This window comes from Protopterus annectens, chromosome 13.part0, assembly GCF_019279795.1.
Source record: "Protopterus annectens isolate FY-2018-M chromosome 13.part0, PAN1.0, whole genome shotgun sequence".
Classification (NCBI taxonomy): domain Eukaryota; kingdom Metazoa; phylum Chordata; order Ceratodontiformes; family Protopteridae; genus Protopterus; species Protopterus annectens.
Window position 1 is genome coordinate 1,278,602,650 of NC_056747.1, and position 20,112 is coordinate 1,278,622,761.

Genomic DNA, 20,112 nt, shown 5'->3' on the forward strand with positions numbered 1-20,112 from the left:
TTAGCTAGTCAACCTGGCTTTGATGTGGGACAGTGGGAGCTGGGAAGGTTAAATAATGTTAAGGAGAGGAAAAAAAAACATTAAAAAATAAATAAATAGAGAATGAGCTTTTGGATTTCATTTCTCAAGAACTCTCATGAAATCTAGAGATAAGTCCTGGAAAAAATGGCTTCAAACTAAAAACCCAAAAGACCTACAAAGTTATAAAGAACAAAGAAACCTGGCCAAAAGGCTTATCAATAAAGACAAAAAATAATTCTACTTCAACCCCCCCCTTCCACTCTAAAATCAAACCCCAAAATATTCTGGAATGCTATCAATCAAATACTTCATCCAGGAAACCCTACCTCACCAAACCCTACCCCTGAAAAGACACCAAAAGAAACTGCTAACACCTTCAGTTCTTACTTTATCGAATCAATATCCAAACTCTTTAACTCTAATAGCTCCACTACAACTGACCCAATAAACCAAGCTTCCTCCTCAACAACTACTCCTCCCAAAATCTTCTCCCTGAAGCCTATCTCTACAACCTACATTCGAACCCTACTCTCCAAACTAAAACCCTGCTCAGTATCTGCTGACAACATCCCATCATACTTTCTCCAGACAGCTGCCCACTCACTCGCCCTTCCCATCTCTGATCATAAACCGCTCAATCTCTGAATCCAAGCACTATCCATCTGGAATCATTTCTACACCTTGCCTATCCACAAAGGTGGTAACTCCACTGAAATCTCAAATTTTAGACCTATTGCCATCCTCTCCACTCTGTCAAAAGTTCTCAAAAAGTACATATATACTCGAGTCATGGATCATCTCTCTCAGGCAGATCCACTTACCCCAACACAACATGGTTTCCAACCTAAGCATAGTGCATATACTGCACTTCTATCCTTTCTCAACACTATCTCCCTGGCCAGAGATGACCATAAACTTATCTTCTGTCTCTTCCTCGATCTCTCAAAGGCCTTCAATACTGTTTCTCACTCTCTACTACTAAACAAACTGTCTAACCTTAACTTCTCTCCTGACACAGTGGCTTGGTTCGATAGCTACCTAAAAGATAGAGTTCAGTCAGTAAAATGGGACACTGCTTTATGTACTCCCCTTCCAATACAAATGGGAGTCCCACAAGGATCCATTCTTGGGCCACTGTTTTTCAACATCTTTACAAACCTGCTCTATACCTCCTGCCCACTTTCCTCTGTTATCCAATATACTGATGACTCTACAGTCATTACAATAGCTAACTCTCCCTCTGAACTCTTATCAGCTACCCAAACATCCTTTAACTCAGTAGAAACATGGCTCTCAAATAAACTCATCCTCAACCCCAAGAAAACAAAGCTCCTACTTTTCCTTCCCAAAACATCCAGCCATATAAAGTCCTCATTTACTATCCTGTCACTTAATAACACTCCTGTTGTAGTTGAATCTAGCTCAAAACTACTGGGAATCACAATCGACGATATACTAAAATTCTGCCTCCACATAAACAATAGTACAAGGAATACTCACTTTAAATTAGGCCTACTTTATAGAAATAAAAAATCTCATCCAGGAAGCTAGAATAACCCTCACTCATTCCTACCTTCTTCCCTGCCTAACATATTGTTCACAAATCCTTACTAACCTAAACTCCTCTCTCCTCACTAGACTTGAGACCACATACCACAAAGTAGCTAGATTTGCAACTCAACTTTCCTATAGATCTCACCACTCTCTCTAAGATATTTAAACTGGCTTGAGTTACCTCACCTGCTCCTTCTCTCCAAGCTCCAAACCATACATGCAATTATCTACCAACCATCTTTCTGTCCAGCCTTACACACCATCATCTCTCACTATACTCCCACAAGAAGCCTCTGAAGCTCCTCCCAAGACCTCCTAAAAATCTATAAGCCAAAATCTGAAGCGGGGTGTAGCCTATACATCTATTATACCTCTATCAAATGGAACAAACTTCCCTTCGAAATTCGAGCACTCACACATCCCAAACAGTTTAAACTAACTCTAAAAGAATATTTTAACAGGAAATGGATCTGCCAATGCTCAAATCCACCCTGAAAACTCTCTATCTCTCTCCACTAATCAGTAGCTTTTCCCCCTTTCTCTGTAACTTTTATTCCTTCCTGATTTGTTTAATTCTAAAATTTAACATTGAACTCCTATGTTGCTCTTCTATTTTAACTACTACTTACAAAAAGTGCTCGGACTTTTATCTACCTGTTTTCCCCATTACAAAATTCTATGTATTATATGAGTATTTATGACAAAATGTAATCTGTATATTCTCAAAATTCTCCTGCAGCCTGCTAACTGATTTGCCTCATTCCATCTGTATAATACCTGTTAATAATGACAAACTGTTGTATCTATTTACTGGAGCTTTTCTCCCCGGGTCTCTGCTGAAAAATGGCTTCGGCTCAGTCAGACATTCCCTGTCAACAAATGTAAAATAAATAAATAAATTCTGTTCTTGTTTGGATTTCTTAATGGGGTAGTAGGAAGTGGTTTTGATTCCTTTTTTCCCCTTCAGGATCTAACTTCTGTACTTGAAATGGCTTATTTCCAGTGAAACATGCAGATCTTTCTAAGCAGAACAAGGTCCATGATTTTTCAGCGCTGATGAAGTTGGTGTATGCATTATGACATGTAGGTGGAAAGAGCTGAATCACTATTTGTATTTAAACTAACTTCCTGCATGATGTCTGTGACAATATGAGATATTGCCATCTGTGCCAGGGAGAATAGGGCAGTGCATGTGTAACATGCACCAGAGTAGTTAGGTGGAGTTTTGAAAATAATTTTGTCATTTGACTGTCAGACTGACTTGTACAGATACTTGTGTTAAAAAAATGTATCAGTGTTGTTATAACTGATTAAATGTACATCTTTAAACAAAGAATTCTGAAAGGGAATAGTGGAGGTTTTTGGGATTGTTCTATAATGTTTAAATACTGCAACAGATCTTAGCAAAGCTGTGTGTGTGTGTATTGTACCAGAGTCAGGTGATCAAATGTGATGTAATTCTATAACCATTGCTGAGAGGATGGAACTCTCACAGCAGCTTGTTTTTTTTTTTCTTTAGAATCTGGTATAAAGTTCTGTGACTGTTATCACAGTCACTTGATCAATGCTGTTCAGTTCAGTTTTAGTTAGAAGCTCATCACCTTGCCTTGTGAAAGGAAGCATCTCCGTGTCTAATCTCAGGATCATAGGAGGTTACTAGGCTAATGGCCCTGGGGCACTTACAAGCTTAGCCAAGATTTTATCCCCAAAAATAAACATCAGTCACCCCTGTCAATAAGGGACACAGGTGGATTCCTTGGGATGAATTTGTGGTTTCCCATCCACTCATAAAAGTCATCACTGCCAAGTCTCAAACCCAGGACCCTGTGCACTACAGTCACAGCAACATACCACTACACCATAGGAGCTGTTTTAATTGCTGTAGCAATTAAGTTAGCTAGGGAACAGTTATTCTTTAGACAGTCAGGAAATACAGTGAGATTAGTTAAGTATTGATTTTCTGCATCTGTTTGAATCTGTCCAACTGTGTTATTTTTATTTTTCCTGTGATTGAAACGCTGGTGTTTGTTGTAGCTAGATATTTAGTATTCTCATGTTTTCCATTTTATTATTTATTATTAAATATTTGTATAGCTTTCATTGTGGCTTATCTTTTAGAGAATACTTTTAATGTCTTGAGAATAGTTGTGCATATTTTAGTGACACCTTGGCCACTCTGAGAAGCCTGGATGCTTTGGTTACACTCTACCACATATGTTAGTATTGATTTTACTCAATATAATTGGATACCCTTGTAAGAGCCTGGTAGTGGTTGACTGGTGGCAGCATGGTTACCTTATAGTCTGGGCAGAAGGGGTAGAGTTAGTAAATCTGTACCAGTCTTTCCCAGGTAGGTGTGTGTGTGTGTGTGTATACATGTGTGTGTACGTGTGTGTGTGTGTGTGTGTGTGTGTGTGTGTGTGTGTGTGTGTGTGTGTGTGTACGTGTGTGTGTGTGTGTGTATACGTGTGTGTGTGTACACGTGTGTGTGTGTACACGTGTGTGTGTATGTGTGGACACGTGTGTGTGTGTACATGTGTGTGTACATGTGTGTGTATGTACATGTGGGTGTGTACGTGTGTGTATACGTGTGTGTGTACGTGTGTGTATACATGTGTGTATACATGTGTGTATACATGTGTGTATACATGTGTGTATACATGTGTGTATACATGTGTGTATACATGTGTGTATACATGTGTGTATACATGTGTGTACATGTGTGTGTACGTACGTACATGTTTGTGTGTGTATATATATATGTGTGTGTGTGTGTGTGTGTGTGTGTGTGTGTGTGTGTGTGTGTGTGTGTACGTGTGTGTGTGAGTGCGTGTGTACGTGTGTGTGTGTACGTCAAATACCCAGGTGTGGGTGAGTCAGCTACTTGGTTCTGGGACACAGTGCTCTAAAGTGAGTTTTGTTTGAGATTTTGAGAGACCGAGTCCAGTCCCAGGTCTGAAGCATGTTCCCTGTGTGCTCTTGGGGGGGGTAGTGCTTGATGCAGAAAGCTGTATCTGAAAATACTGTGTAAATTCATTCCTGTTTTTATTGACCATCTCTCACTGGTGTTATTGATGAGGATTGAGGCGCCTTGATTACTGGCCTGAGGTAGAGAGGCCGTCACAGTGTCATTGGTATAGCAGGTATTTTCTGTCTGTGAATCAACTGATCAAGATTTTGAATAAGTAGCTGTAGGACTTGCCAATATACATAAGATGAAATGTGGAGTAACTGGACTCCATACCCACAGGGGGGTAGTTCTGTCATCTGCCTCCCACTTACCTAGTAATGGCCGGCAGTACGACAGGTTAAGTATTATAGTAACATCATTAATATGCGTATGAATGATTTCATCATACAGTTCCAAGTAACAGAGTATAATCTGTCATTTATTGATCATGCAGTCAGTCTGTCTGCCTGTTATTTCTTGTTCATGGTGTTGCTTTTTAGTCTCTGTTTCTTGAGTCTTTCTCATTAGCTCTGCTTCCTTCACCTCACTGATCCATTCATTTGTTTCTCGGAGTGGATGCCACATACATTCTGGAGGGCCTCATCAACCCATTTGTTGCTGGACAGGTGTGAGCATGGTAAAAGGTAGTAAGCCAAGCTGCCAGACTAACTAGCCTCCCCTCACAGCCCTAGTGTTTTAACACCCCCATGACAGAACTCTTGAGTTCTACAGGAAACATGCATGAAGCTGCACATGCCTTCCCTGCATAGGGTGAAGCACTGCTGGGCACTGTGCACTCAGGAGGCTAGATCTTTTATGGTGCAGTACCCAGTGCTTCCTCTGGGTTTCATCTGAACAGTGAGCTAGAGCTCCTTCCTCACCCCTAAGAAGGATGAACCAATAGCTTCTCACTCACAGCCTTTCCATTGCCCATGCCGCTAATTTAGTCAGTGGTTGTCTGGGTTACAGTCAGGCCTTCATCCCTTTGTGTCCCACTGGGGCTGATGGTGGTGTTTTTGTAGGTCAGTAACGATACTAAAGGTAGAGCTGTGCATACAGTTCAAGTTGTACTGTGAAGAGCTTTAAGAACAATTGTAATTCCAGATTCTGATTGGTGGTATGATTTTAGATATGATGGTTTCTAATGTGGCAGCTCTTCTGATCATTGAAATCATATTTTTTTTCCATCTGTCTCAAGTTATGGAACATTATAAAATTCTTTGAAAATTGTCCTTTTTATAATGGGCTCTGTTCATTGACCCACAAACTGTTGGCCACCTGGCATGTGACATGAGAAGAGAATTTATGGTTGATGGGACATGTCCTTTATTCTGGACATTGATCTTATTTATTTATTTGCCGTTTGTTTGCTGAGAATGTCCGACTGGGTCATGAGGTAGCAGTTTTTAGTGAAGGCCTGGGGAGAAAAGCTCCAGATATACATATGTTTAGCAGAATGAAAAACTAAACAGACATAATAAAATCATAAAATTCAAGCACAAATATGAAAACAGCATATTAGTTTGTCAGAATAAGAACTTAACAGACATAATAGTCATAACATTCAAGCACAAAATTTGAAAAACTACACGTTACTTTACAGAATAAAAACTTAGTGTTCAAGCATAAATTATATGGAAAGCTTGATAATAGGAAGGTGCAGCATTATTTACATAACAAATGATTATCATAATGATTATTAATAATCCAGAGATCATGAAATATGGTAACTGATTATATTGGTGAAGGCATGCGACAGTAGGGAAAGGTAGGGTGTGATAGAGGGGATAGTAAGAATAGATGTGGAAAAGGTATAAGTTTAACCTCAGGAGAGTATGTGTAGAGGAAGGGGGAGGGTAGGGTAAGTTAGTAGTGGGGATAGAGAGAGATAGTAGAGGTAGAAAAGTACCTCAGCCTGGGCTCATACAGGAGCAAATCCAATCTCTGTTGAAGTATTCTTTTATAGAAGTTCTGAAGGAGTGCAGGTTAGTAGCGGTTTCAATAGTTAAAGGAAGGGAATTCCATAGTTTTGCCATAGAGCAGAAGTAAAGATTTAGGCGTGGAGTGTTGTTAGGTTTATAAGTTGTGAGGAGATGTTTGTCTTCAGATTTGAGATGTTTATTTGGGATACGGAAGTTTACTAATGGGCCATGAGCAGGACAAGCCAGTGGGTTGTGGATGATTTTGTGTACAGTAGTTAGTTGTACATATTGGAGGTGGAGGGGGAGTTCAAGACGTCTTAGGGAACATGGGGCTTTACAGTGATGAGTTAGAGGGGATGCATTTATGGCAAATTTGTTATAGCAGCTCTCAAATTTTTCTTAGGGAGGTCTGTAAGTTAGTTAGAATTGGGGCCCCAAATAACAGTAAGGGCAAAATGTAGGTATTGGCCAGGGTAATTTTGGTAGCTACTTTGAGGAAGTTTTAATTCCTGTATAGCATGCTTACTTTTTGGTGTGTTTTTTTTTTTTATATTGTTTTGTATGTGTAGGTTAAACTTGAGATTGTCAGTTGTGACACCTAGCAGTTTGGTATGCTAAACCAATTCAATTTCAGTATTTTTTTTCAAACTTCTTTATTAAATTTACAGATATGACAAAGGCAATCTTACATTTATATAAACGAAAAACATACAAAATGATATCACTTTAGTTACAAATTGTTTACATCACAGATACCATTGAAACAACTGTAGTTATAAACATTATGCATCACTTATAAAGCATCCAGTCATTGTCAGTTAAGCATTATATAGCTTATTCAAATCCTGCCTCTTAAACCTCTTTCCTGCTCTGCATATCTTGTTCCCACAATTCCTATTTTCTCTGTGTAGTTTGCTCCTTCCCTTTTCTAAAGATCCCAATTCCAGCTGTTTTTTTTATATCTGTTACTATATTCACTACTTCTAGTAAAGTTGGTCTAGACTTTGATTTCCATTTTCTAGTAATTGCTTTTTTGGCAGCCACCATAATTAGACTCAGCAAGTCTTTACTATGTCTAGGCAATTCCGAATTCTGTAGCATAACTCAAAAAAATCATCTCGCCAGTCAGCTCAGTCTGCTCACCCAGCATCTCAGACAGAGTGGTTTGCAGGGAATCCCAAACGTCTGCTGGCTCATCACATCTCCAAAAAATATGTTCCCAGCTACCTCTTTTTTGCCCGTCACACCTCCAACATTTGATGTCCACCTGAGGAAAAATTCTTTGGAGTCTTCTTAGGGTATAAAATAGCTATGTAAACAGTTCCGGGCAAAGATTCATATTTGGGAGATGTACATATATACCCCATTGTCTCTTTGAGAATTGCTTATCCAATCTCTCTTCCCAATCCTTTCTAAGCGCCTCTGATTCTTATAAATATCATGCAATATTTTATATGCTTTACTAATTATTCCTGTTTTAATGGCAGTTTCTGTTCTAGATTCTATTAAAAATTCTGCCAGTACTGGTGTTTCATTTAGGACCCCCCTATTTCTTTCTCTTTGCCTGTACTCCAATATCAATCCTTGCTAGGGAAGGCAATGTCTAACCTACAGTCCAAATAAATTATTGGCCTCTTCCCATTCTCTACCTTTCCCTTTCTAGTTATTTGCTCTTAATACCTTGGTTCCTTTGCCAGTTTTCTCCAATAAATTCCAGCCCCCTCTTGCCTATTATCTGTATTCCTGACCACAGTCAACCCTATCTCCAAAATCTCTCTTCTCCATTCTTGTGCTGGTTTGGTTGAGTGCAATACTCTGTATGATTTTGGTTGTCTTCTTGTATCTTGGTATCCATATCCATATAACAAAACTTCCAGTTTCTCAATTTTTGTATTATCTTCTGTTTAGTGTATTCCCACATATCCTTAGCTGTCACCACAGAGTCATTTCTAATCCATACTTCTAAATATTTCATTTTGTCATGTCCCCATAAATATGTATATTATTGGGCCAATTTGTGTGTGGGTACATAATTTACCACTGTTGCCTTTGTTTTAGCTTCATTAATTTTGTATCCTAAGAAGATTTGAAGCTGTTTTAAAATGTTCCACAACACTAATGTGTGTCTCTGGTTTTGTCATGTATAAAATAATATTTGCAAATAGAGCCAGCTTTTCCGGACTACTATATCAATTTTATCCTTGAATTTCTGAGTCCCTTATTTTCTTTGCCAGTGGTTCTAAATATAATGCAAACAATAAAGGGGAAAGCGGACAACTCTGCCTGGTTCCTCTACTCAAGCATAAATTATCGGAGAGGACCCTACCCACTTTAATTTGCGCCTCCGATCCCTCATATATTCTTCTAATCAACCTTATGATTGTATCAGGGAAAGCAAATGCTTCCATTGCCCTGCTCATGAAGTCCCAGTCTGCTCTGTCAGATGCTTTCTCTACATCAAGACCCACCAGTAAAAGTGGTACTTTCTTGCATTCTGCTTCCCTCTGGATCATCAATGTTCTGTTAATATTTGTCAGATGTTTGCCTCCCCTCCACAAAACCACACTGATTCATATCTATCAATTTTGGTATCACTTTTGCCATTCTTTTACCCATTATAGACATAAGCACTTTATAATCATGGTTTAGTATTGAAATGGGCCTGTATGAAGCTGGATCCGATGGATCTTTACCCTGTTTAGGTATTACCATTACCACTGCTGCCTTCCAGGATGCTTTTACTTCTCCTGCTCTTAAAATGCTGTTAAACAAATCCTTCCAGATCTTTATCAGTTTTTTCTCTCCTAACTTCCAAACTTCCACAGGAATACCATCTATTCCTGGGGACTTTCCTGTAGCTTGGTTATACGTAGCCATTTCTATCTCATCCCTTCCTAGCCTAACTGTAGGTAACTGAGCCTCATCTATCTCTAACCTTGGCATATTTAATTCTTCCGTAAACATTTCCATTTGCACCTTTTCTTGATTATCATATTTCTTTGCTTCATACAAATTTTCATAAAATTTCCGAAATATTTCTAATACTTCTACAGGGTCTCTTGTTATATTCCTTGTTATCTCACACCTGTGTCTCGACGTTCTGTGAATAGAGGAATGAATTTACTTCTCTTTTGCTTGGTGTACAGTGAGATGTTCTGTGTGTTTCATTGTTGCAGTCATCACATTTGGGTTATGTGCTTGCAGTAGCCCTCAGTCGGCCTGATTATCAAAGTCTTGGGTCCTGCATCGGTTGCTGTCTCATCTTCCGTGACGTTAGGTAGTTGGGGGTATAAAGCATGCAGCCGATGCCATTACATCAGCCTTTCTTTCCTTGCAGTGCCTGAAGCAGAAGCAGTTCGCAAGTGCCGGTCGACCAACTCCTGAAATTTTCGTTTTAGAGTTTCAGAACCTGTCTTCAACTAAAGCCAAGTACCCGATTGGGGAAACATTTTCTTGCTCTAAACCGATGTCAGTAAAAGTCAATAATTGTATTTCTTGTGGAAAGCAAATACCTCAAAGATTTTCATTCATACTGTATTCCTTGCGTAGGCCCTGACCATGATGTACCTCACTGTCGGTTTTGTGCCTTATTTAATCCACAAACTATTCATCGTGGGCACATTTTTGCTTCTAAATATTTTGGTACTCAGTTCAATTATCCAGATATGTCTTCGGTAAGCCACCCGACTACCGATAGTCCGAAAAAACGCAAAGATAAAGACAGAGACAGGCCACCTAAGTCCAAAGCCGCCGACTATGCTTCTCCTAAGTTAGTAGCCAATTTGCCGGTACTCAGTGAGGCGCTTTCACAGCCCCTTATACCTGCTACTTCAGATTTGCAGGCCTCTACTGAGACCCATTAGGAGTCCGGTATGCCGCGAGATGCTTCAACTGTGGAACCTGCGGATGTCTCTACCTTGAATGGGTCCGGAGCCACTGTGTAGGCACCGGCTTCTGAGGGTGTATTCAAGCCTACTGACTTGCATATTAAACCAACGCCACCTTCTTCTACTAGGCCTAAAACTCGAACCATGCCTAGGAAACCAACGCACAGAGCGCATGGTCAGGCCTCTATGCCTAAAAAACAAATGATAAGAATGGCTGAAAACCTTATTACTTTAATCAGGGGAAGCCAACCTTCTCCCTCTAAGAGACCTAGGACTGAATTTGCTTATGATACTTCTGACCAGGATTCTGAAATTTCTGTCTCCTCTGATGACCACCAGGATTTACCCTTATCTACCTATGAGGATTCTGATGCTGATTCTGATTCCCTCTGATTCTCCCCCAGAGGTTTTTTCTTTTGGTGAAACCTTGCATACTCTCAGGGAGCATTTTCGTTGGGAAAGCCAGGATTACTCTGACTCTAAAAAGAGGCTTAGAGACTTCTTACTTCTGCCCCAACACAGGCCTTTAGCTATCCCTCCTGTGCTGGACATTGTTGACTATGCCTTTTCGGAATCTAGCTTGGCCCCTGACTCTCTACCTCCTGCTCTCAGAAAACCTGATAGATATTACAGGGATCCTGATTCTCACAAGTTCCTTTTTAAAAATCCTACTGTGGATCCTGAGACCATTTCACAGGACCCAAGGGCATTAAGGCTACTACTGCCAAAAATCCTACCCACTCTGATAGAGATTCCAGGGCCCTGGATAGTTTGGGTAAGAAGGTATACAGCTCTGCAACCTTGGCCATCAGGGCCTTAAATTGCCAGTTTCATATGTTAAAGTATCATTAACAGCATATTATTGGATTGCTTAAACAGAAAATGATGTTGATTCCTGATTGTGCTGAAAATAAGGATTTACAAGATTTAATGCATTCTGCTGAACAGGTTGGAAAACATACTTTGCAGTGTGGTTTTGATTCACTAGAGGCATCTTGCAGGGCTGCTGTCACCGGGTCTGTAATTGGAAGGCATGCTTGGCTTAAGGAGCAGTCTTTGCGAGATCATGTTAAAACTAAATTGCTGGATGCTCCCTTAAATTAGGGCCGCCTGTTTGGTGTCAAAGCAGAAGAAGTTCTTAAAAAGATGGAGGAAAAAGCTAAAGCTATGCAAACTGTTAAAAATTTCTTACAAGTGCAGCCTCCTAGATTTAGTAGGCATTTGCCCTTTCCTGCCTCTTCCAGGCCATCTCAGTTCAAACCCTGAACCAGCAGAACAACCAGGCTTCAGTCCCAGAGTACGCACAGGACTAAGCAGTGGGGGGCTCCCACTTCCAAATCAGGGAGTAATAAGACTCCCCCCAATGTTAAGCCTCCTCAATGACTTAACTTTTAAATCTTCCATGCACTTCTCAACTGACTGCTCCTTTATGGGGAAAGATTGCTCTGCAAGCAAAATGTGGGAACTCATTACCCAGGACAAATGGGTTTTAAACATAGTTTCCCAAGGATACAGATTTCACTTCCACACGTTACCAACCTCAAATGGTTGGCCAGATCTACCCCCAAATCAGTTGGTAGAGGCTCAAAAGCAATACTCTCTCTCTTAAGATTAAAGGCTATTCAGACTGTACCAGAAAAGGAAAAGAGACAAGGTTTCTGCTCAAAACTTTTCCTGGTACCCAGAAAAGACAGCTCATGGTGTCCTATCCTGGACCTGTCTATCCTAAACACCTTTTTGGTGATTCCATAATTCAAGATGCTAACTCTTCACCAGTTGCTTCGTATGATAGGCAAAGATGCATGGCTGGCAACACTGGATTTAAAGGAAGCCTACCTGCACATCCTAATCAGGGAATCTTGCAGAAAATACCTACGTTTCAAAGCAGGCGGCATGCACTATCAGTTCTCTGCACTGCACTTTGGCTTATCTACTGCACCCAGGGTGTTCACAAAGTGCCTAGCTCCAGTCATTGCATTTTGCAGGCAAAGAAATATTCAAATATACCCATACCTGGATGATTGTCTAATTCAGGCAGAAAGCCAGGACAACCTTCTGAATCATCTGGCATTTCTACAAAACGTGTTAACTTGTCTGGGGTACACCATAAACAAAAAGAAATCACATCTGGTACCCTGTCAACAAATTATATTCCTGGGAGCAAGCTTGAACAAAACTTCCCAGATGGCTTTCCTCATGCCAGAGAAACAAATTCATTTGACAGCTTACGTCAAACTAGTGGCCACAAAAACCCTGCTATCTGCAAGACAAATACTCCAAGCCTTGGGGTTCATGGCCTCGTGCATTCTTCTAATTCCATATGCAAGACTGCATATGAGGAAACTACAATGGTATCTAAAAAGCCTATGGTGTCAACATTCTCAGAATCTAGAAGCAATGATTCCTATCATACCTTGTCTACGGTTAGAATTCCTTTGGTGGGCAGAATCCTGCCACCAAAACAAGGGACTACCATTCACTCTACCCCCTGCCACTCAAACCCTAACAACAGACTCATCAGACTGTGCATGGGGGGCTCACCTGGCAGGGAAGTGCATTCAGGGCAAATGGAACACAAGTCAAATGCACCTGCATATCAATCAAAAAGAAATGTTAGCTGTACAGAATGCTCTGACAGCCTTCAATGACCACATTCTTCCAGGACAATTAATGGTAAAGACTGACAACACCACTGTTATGTGGTACATAAACAGGCAGGGGGGCACCCATTCTTACCCCCTCTACAGACTAGCCATGGCTCTGTGGAACACAGCCTTGAGCTACCAAGTGCATCTACAAGCTCTATTCCTGCCAGGAAAACTAAATACACTGGCAGATGAACTAAGCAGAAACCTCATGGACCCACACAAGTGGAAACTGGAACCAAAGATTTTCAACATAATGGGGGATCCCAGATATAGACCTGTTTGCCTCCCCCCAGAACTACCAATTGGACAAATTCTGCACAAGAACTCCCCACAAACAAGCTTGAAAAGTGGATGCTCTGTACTTCAGCTGGAAAAATCTGTCAGTTTATGCCTTTTCTCCTCTGCCTCTCCTCTCCAAAGTACTACTAAAGATCAAACAGGACAAACCAAGGATGATACTGATTGCACCAGCCTGGCCACGCCAACACTGGTACCCCCTCTTGTGCAGTTTGTCACAGTTGGCCCCATGGCACCTGCCTCAGACCCCCCTACCCTGCTGTCTTAGCAAGAGAGCCAGATTCTGCACCCCCAGCTTCAAACCTTAACCTAGCAGCCTGGCTAATTACCTAATCTCTCCGTTACCATCCCTCAGTAAACAAGTGTTGGATGTCATTTTGGAGGCTAGGAGGCCTAGTACTAGAAAATCTTATGCTGAAAAATGGAAGAGATTCTGTGCCTGGAATCAGACTCAAGCAATGGCAACAGCAGTGCCTAATTTACCTCAGATTCTTTAATACTTAACCGAGATACTTCACAAGGGCCTTTCTTTTTCTTCCATCAAAATTCACGCCTCAGCCATTTCAGCTCATTACAACACAGAACCCACCCCTCTTTTCTCACCCACTGCTCAAGCAGTTCCTCAGAGGGGCCAAAAACTTAAGACCACCCAGGAGAACCCCAACTCCAGCCTGGGACCTTAATTTTGTATTGGAAAAACACTTTTCCTCATTTTGAGCCAGCTGCAACTGCAGAGTTAAAATTCCTTTCTTGGATAACCGCTTTCTTTTTAACAATCACTTCAGCAAGAAGGGTATCTGAATTACAGGCCCTTGCGTCAGTGGAGCCTTTCATCATCTTTCATGCGGACAGGGTGTCCTTCGGGACCGATCCCTCTTTCATGCCCGAGGTGGTAACCAGTGTGGCTCATAATCAGTCCATTCATTTGCCAACCTTCTTTTCTAATTCACAGAACAGAGTGGATACTGCACTCCATAGATGTGCACAGACAACTTAGAGTTTACTTGGGCAGGACTAAACCTCAAAGGAAATATGAACAACTGCCGGTGGCATTTGCTGCAGGGGCAGAGGGGAAGGCTATTTCAAAGCAAACCATTTCTAAATGGATAGGCCATTGCATTCATTTCTGCTTTAAGCACCATGGAAAAACCTATCCCACAGGGGATTAGACCCCATTCAACCAGGGCTGCATCTACTTCTACAGCCTTTCTCAGAGGTGTCCCTACCAGAGACATCCTAGAAGCTGCTACCTAGAGTTCTGTAAATACTTTGACCAAGCATTTGCCAATTTTCTCCAAGTTCAGAGCTGGCTTTACCACTGTAGTCTTTGCAGGGCCTTATAGCTGCTCCTAATGCTATTTAAATTTCTCCTCCCATGCTTAGCTTTGGGAATCTACCCAAATGTGATGACTGCAACAGTGATACATGAAGAACATAGTACAGTTGTTTACACTTACCATAAATGTAGATGTTTGAGTGTATTCACTGTTGCAGTCCTGGTTACCCTCCCTCCAGCCCCCTGACTTCTTTTGGCTATACCTCTATTCTCCTGTACTATACTTAAAAGTTTTTTGGTGTATTTGCTTTTTTGTTGGAGGTATAACCTTGTGTGTATATATATATATATATATATATATATATATATATATATATATATATATATATATATATATAATTGCTTCCTATTAAGGGGGGCATCTGACATCTGGGGCAAGAAAAACTGATGTAATGGCATCGGCTGCATGCTTTATACCCCTGACTACCTGACGTCATGGAAGATGAGACAGCAACCGACGCAGGACCCAAGACTTTGATAATCAGGCCGACTGAGGGCGACTGCAAGCAGATAACCCAAATGTGATGACTGCAACAGTGAATACACTCAAACGTCTACATTTATGGTAAGTGTACACAACTGTACTTTATCATTCTCCACAAACACTCTGCTCTCTCCAACGTTTTTAGTATTTTGTCCTTCTGCCACAGTTTTGACAAAGTCAGTTCTTTCTTGCTGGTAGGATTGTATACTTACTATTAAAGGTCTAGGTTGCTTTCTTATAGCTAGTTTTGGAGTGTACACATGATGTGCCCATTCAACTAATAAGTCCTGCACTGGGATACCAGTCCAGTTGCTTATTTGTGCTTTCATAAATTTAATGCAGTCCGTGCCTTCCAGCTTCTCTGATATATCTGAAAATCTTAAGTTTTCCCTACGTTCTCTGTCCTTTAATTCTGTTATAATTTGGAACATCTCTTCCTGAGCAGTGTCATATTCAGACAGCCTTTCCTTCATTTCAACCTCTGATTTTTGCAGCTCTATCATCTCATCTGAATATCTGTTTAAAGCTTCTTCAATTTGTTCCAGCCCTTTGTTGTTTGTGTTAATATACTCTACCAGTGTTTTATTTTGACCAGGTCTGTATGCAGTTGTCATATCATCATGTAGGTTATTGGAAGTCATGTCTGAAGGTTGCATTACTTTTTGCTCATCAATTGCAGAACTCTCTCTAGTCAGTGTTTCTTCCTCACATTTTGTAGTTGATTTTTTTCCAGGTCTTCTGTATTTCTTTATTCCTGGCATCCAGGCAGTGTACTTACTAACCAGTTACTGAAATTCACACACAAACACAAGTCTACTGGCCTTCTATGCTGAGTTTCTGTTTTCACACTGGGAGAGCTAAAAACAAGCTGCTACTCAGTGTGCAGCCATCTTGGAACTCCTCAGTTTCAGTATTGTTGGCTGAAAAGATCATGAAGTTTGTTTTGTTGGAGCTGTGGGTTTGTGGATGAAGAGAAGGAGCTTTGTGTTTTTTGGTTCAGTAGGGATATTGGCGAGCCATGTTTAGTTAATGTGTCTGATACAACAAAAAAATCACTCGTGGAGTCCAAATAAGGGTATGAAGCCCCAACAGCAATAAATCCAAAAATGTAAGTGGAAAATTACCACTGAAGTAGTCCGAATGAAAGGCAGGCACACGAAGTATAAGTCCAAAACAGTTTAATAATAACGCTTCTCTCAGATAAATACGTTTTCGAGTTCCATAAAACAAGGCTCCATTGATCAGTGATGTTGCTTTTAAGTCCAAGAAAGTTCTTGTGAACACAAAACCACCAGTAATTCAGAGTAGTCAGTGTTACTGTTTCTTAAAAACACCAGAGCAATTCTTTTAAAAGCAGGTGAAAAATACCTGCATTGCTGTTTAAGTCAAAAGTCCAAAGCAATTCTTGTAAAAGCAAAGCGTCAGTAACCAAAAAAAGTTTAAATCCTAGCACTTTCATCTCTCTGCTTCAGAGACTTTTTCAAAGATGTGTCTGATACACAGATGGTAGTGGTGTACTCTGCATATTAGATTACAGTGTCTTTGCAGGAGGATGCATGTAAGTTATTGATGAAGACATTAAGTAGTAATGGGCCAAGGATGGCTATACTTTACCCATGAGAAATGTTTGCAATGATATTTGCTGGATTACAAACTGCATATTGGCCTCCCTCAAGACCACTGAGCTTAGGTCAAGGTTAATATTACAAACAAGTACGTGCTGTTGCACTTTTTTACTCTCTTTCTTTCGTGGTGAAGACGAAGAGGCCATTATGGCTCTCTTGAGGTTAAGGGGAACAGTCAGGACTGAAGAAGACTGTGGGCTGGATTCACAAATGTGCCACATCCTGTATATGGCCTTCTCTGCATATTTTTTGTTATATTCATGAAGAACCCTTACACAGTGCTGCATGGTCCTCCAATAATAAGACATGCCGTACCACGAAGGGCTGGCTCAGCAGCAATGCAGAATGCTATTGGAGAATTATAGCAAGAGAGACGTATGTTAATTAGCCATGTACTCCTTCCTCAGAACTACCCCCATCCACATGCCTGAGTGATTTTAGAAAGCACCCAGCTGGGTAGATCAGCATGGCTCTCCCCAGTGTGTGTGTGTGTGTGTGTGTGTGTGTGTGTGTGTGTGTGTGTGTGTGTGTGTGTGTGTGTATATATATATATATATATATATCTAGATGTGTGTGTGTGTGTGTGTATATATATGTACACATTAGGGTTGCCATCTGTCCAGAATTAAGGGACACTGTCCAGGTATCAGAAAGGATAACATATTGTCCAGAAAAAATACCATGAGATTAATTTTGTTTTAATTTAAAATTATTTTTTTTTTTTAAAGGTGTTCTTCTTTAAGAACATTCTTTGCATCTGGTCACACAAAGACACAGAAGACGAAAACAGTCTTCTGTGTCTGTGCGACTGATTGTTTACGTCATTGTCTTCTGCACGCATGGAATTTGAATTCTTCAAGACATTTAAACTGTGCAGCGAACCGCGAATGGACATGTTCAAAATATGGTTTGGGTACTAATGAAATGTTGCAGTTTTACCTATTCATTCCACAGTCTGTTTGCATATATAGAGGAAGCAGAATGTGGAATTCATAGCAATACAGTAATATTTCAAAGTACTGTTATTGAATATTAAGTAGCTATGTTGGCAGCTAAAGATTCAAGCAATAAAAATAGTAGGTCTGAAGTACTCCATGAATATTAAACGTATTTTGAAACAGAAGGCTGTTGAATTATGATGATAATTTTAGTTATGATGGTGTTTTACTCATGTTTTCATGAGTGATAAAGTAGAATATTTTTGTTGCACATGATTATGCATTACGGTAATATTGGTGAGGACTTGATCATTTAATGATCAAAGAAGTCATTTAAATGTGTCTTTTTGTGGGTGAATTCATTTTCTGCTAACAGGTGCAGTCACAGACTTTTGACAAATATTAGTAAATAGGTTCATAGGTTCATACTAGGCTATCTGCCCTAGGGCATTTATAAGTCTAAGAAAATCAGGATACAAGGATTGCGAACCAAGTGCTGAACGCAAGTTTGTTTTATTTTTAAGCTTCACCAGAACAGCGTAAAAACGTAAAAACACATCCAATGTATTGTATATCAAGCGCTTTCACCCAGGCACTCCCAGGCTGATTTTCTTGGTCTACCAGTGGGTGTTTTTACAAAGTGCTTTGTTTTCTGTCATTTATAAGCCTAGCCAGAGTGTGTGTGGCTTTCACCACCCTTAGGATGAGAATACTATACCCATTAGTTTGCTGTGCCTCTGTCCAGCAGTGACACAGAGATGATTCCCGGGGTAAACCTACGATCTCCCATCCACTCGTCAAGATTTCTCTTGAACAGAGTCAGTGAGGGGCTCTGCCTCACATGGACTGGGATTCTGTTCCATAGTGTAGGGAGTCTCTGGGTGATGAATCTGTCCCTCCAGCACGTCCTATTTATATCCGTGTTGAGGTTTAAGTCTCTTGCTCTCGTGGCTCTGGTGGATTTGGATTTTGTGAGGTGGAGCATGTCCATTAATTCCGGGTTGGACATGGCCTTGTATGTCAGGCACAGATCACCCCTGAGCAGACGGTATGCGACTGAACAGAGCTGGAGTTTCTTCAGTCGGGCAGCGTATGACATATGTTAAAGCCCCTTTATCCTTTTGGTGAGGAACTTTTGGGGTCTTTCCAACTGCTGCAGGTGTCGGGTAAGGTACATTCCGAATGGGGAATTGTACTCAATCATTGGTCTAAGTGAAGAGTACAGGGGTACAATGACCTCTCCTGATCTGGATGCGAATCCCTTCATGATCAGGTGGGCAATGTAGAAGGTCTTCCTAACCACTTTGGCAATGTGAGTGTCAAAAGAGAGGTTACTGTCAACTTGGGTCCCCAGGTCCCTGATAACTTCTTCCGTGTTTAATGGATTACCACCTATGTGGTAATTAGGGGTGCTGTACAAATGTAATGTATCCAAAAGTACAAGTGTCACAAGCCTGGGGATGCTGTTGTACTAATCAAATACTGACAGACTATTAAGCACACCCCTTTCTCTATAAAGATGATGGTTGCCAAACTGGTATTCAATGGGATCATGTTAGAAGACCATACGATCAATGTGCACAGTCATGTATCTTATTTCATGATGCCTTATAAACATTAGAATGCCACATACACATGATACTGCATACATATCTATCTATCTATATATATATATATATATATATATATACATATATACATGATACTGCATACATATCTATCTGTCTATCTATATATATATATATATATATATATATATATATATATATTTCTATATCTATCTATCTATCTATCTATCTATAGGGTCTATATTATAACAACGAATGATCAGATGATCGAACGTTGTTATATCAACCCCTAAATCTCAAAAATGCAGAACAGCGATTTTTTTTTTCCCATGGAAAAAAATTGCTGTTCCCCCCCAAAAAAAACAAAAAAAAGTAAATGAAGTGGGGGGGCTTTGCCCCCCACACCCACACACCCTACTTAAATATGCCAACTCTGAGATCGCACTAAAGTGGAGGAAAGGGCACAGCCCAGATGGCCGGCCCAGCGATTTCTTTCCCTGGGAAAAAATTTGCTGTTCCGGCCATTCGCTATTTTGTCAATTAGACTATTAGTGTTCAGACTAACAGTGTTCGATCATCTGATCATTCGCTGATCTAAAGTAGACCCTATATATATGTAGATATATATATATATATATATATATATATATATATATATTTATATACACACCTATATATAGGTTCATAGGTGTGTATTAGGCTAATGGCCCTGGAGCCTTTACAAGTCTAGTCCATAGGATTAACCTGGCATCGTGCCACCCGACCTTAGCTCCCAATGTCTCTGTCGAGTAGAGCCACTGCAGTGATACCTGGGGTGAATTTTCTATTTCCCATCCAGTTATCAAGATTTCCTTTGAAGAGGGCCAATGAGGTGCTCTGTTT

The 20,112-nt window shown here is 40.4% G+C and overlaps 1 protein-coding gene across 2 annotated transcripts in view; it reads left to right on the forward strand.

Annotated features, from left to right (window-relative positions):
- Nucleotides 1–20,112, forward strand: part of CWC25 (CWC25 spliceosome associated protein homolog) — a 564,446-nt gene that overhangs the window by 151,894 nt on the left and 392,440 nt on the right. The window lies entirely within an intron of this gene.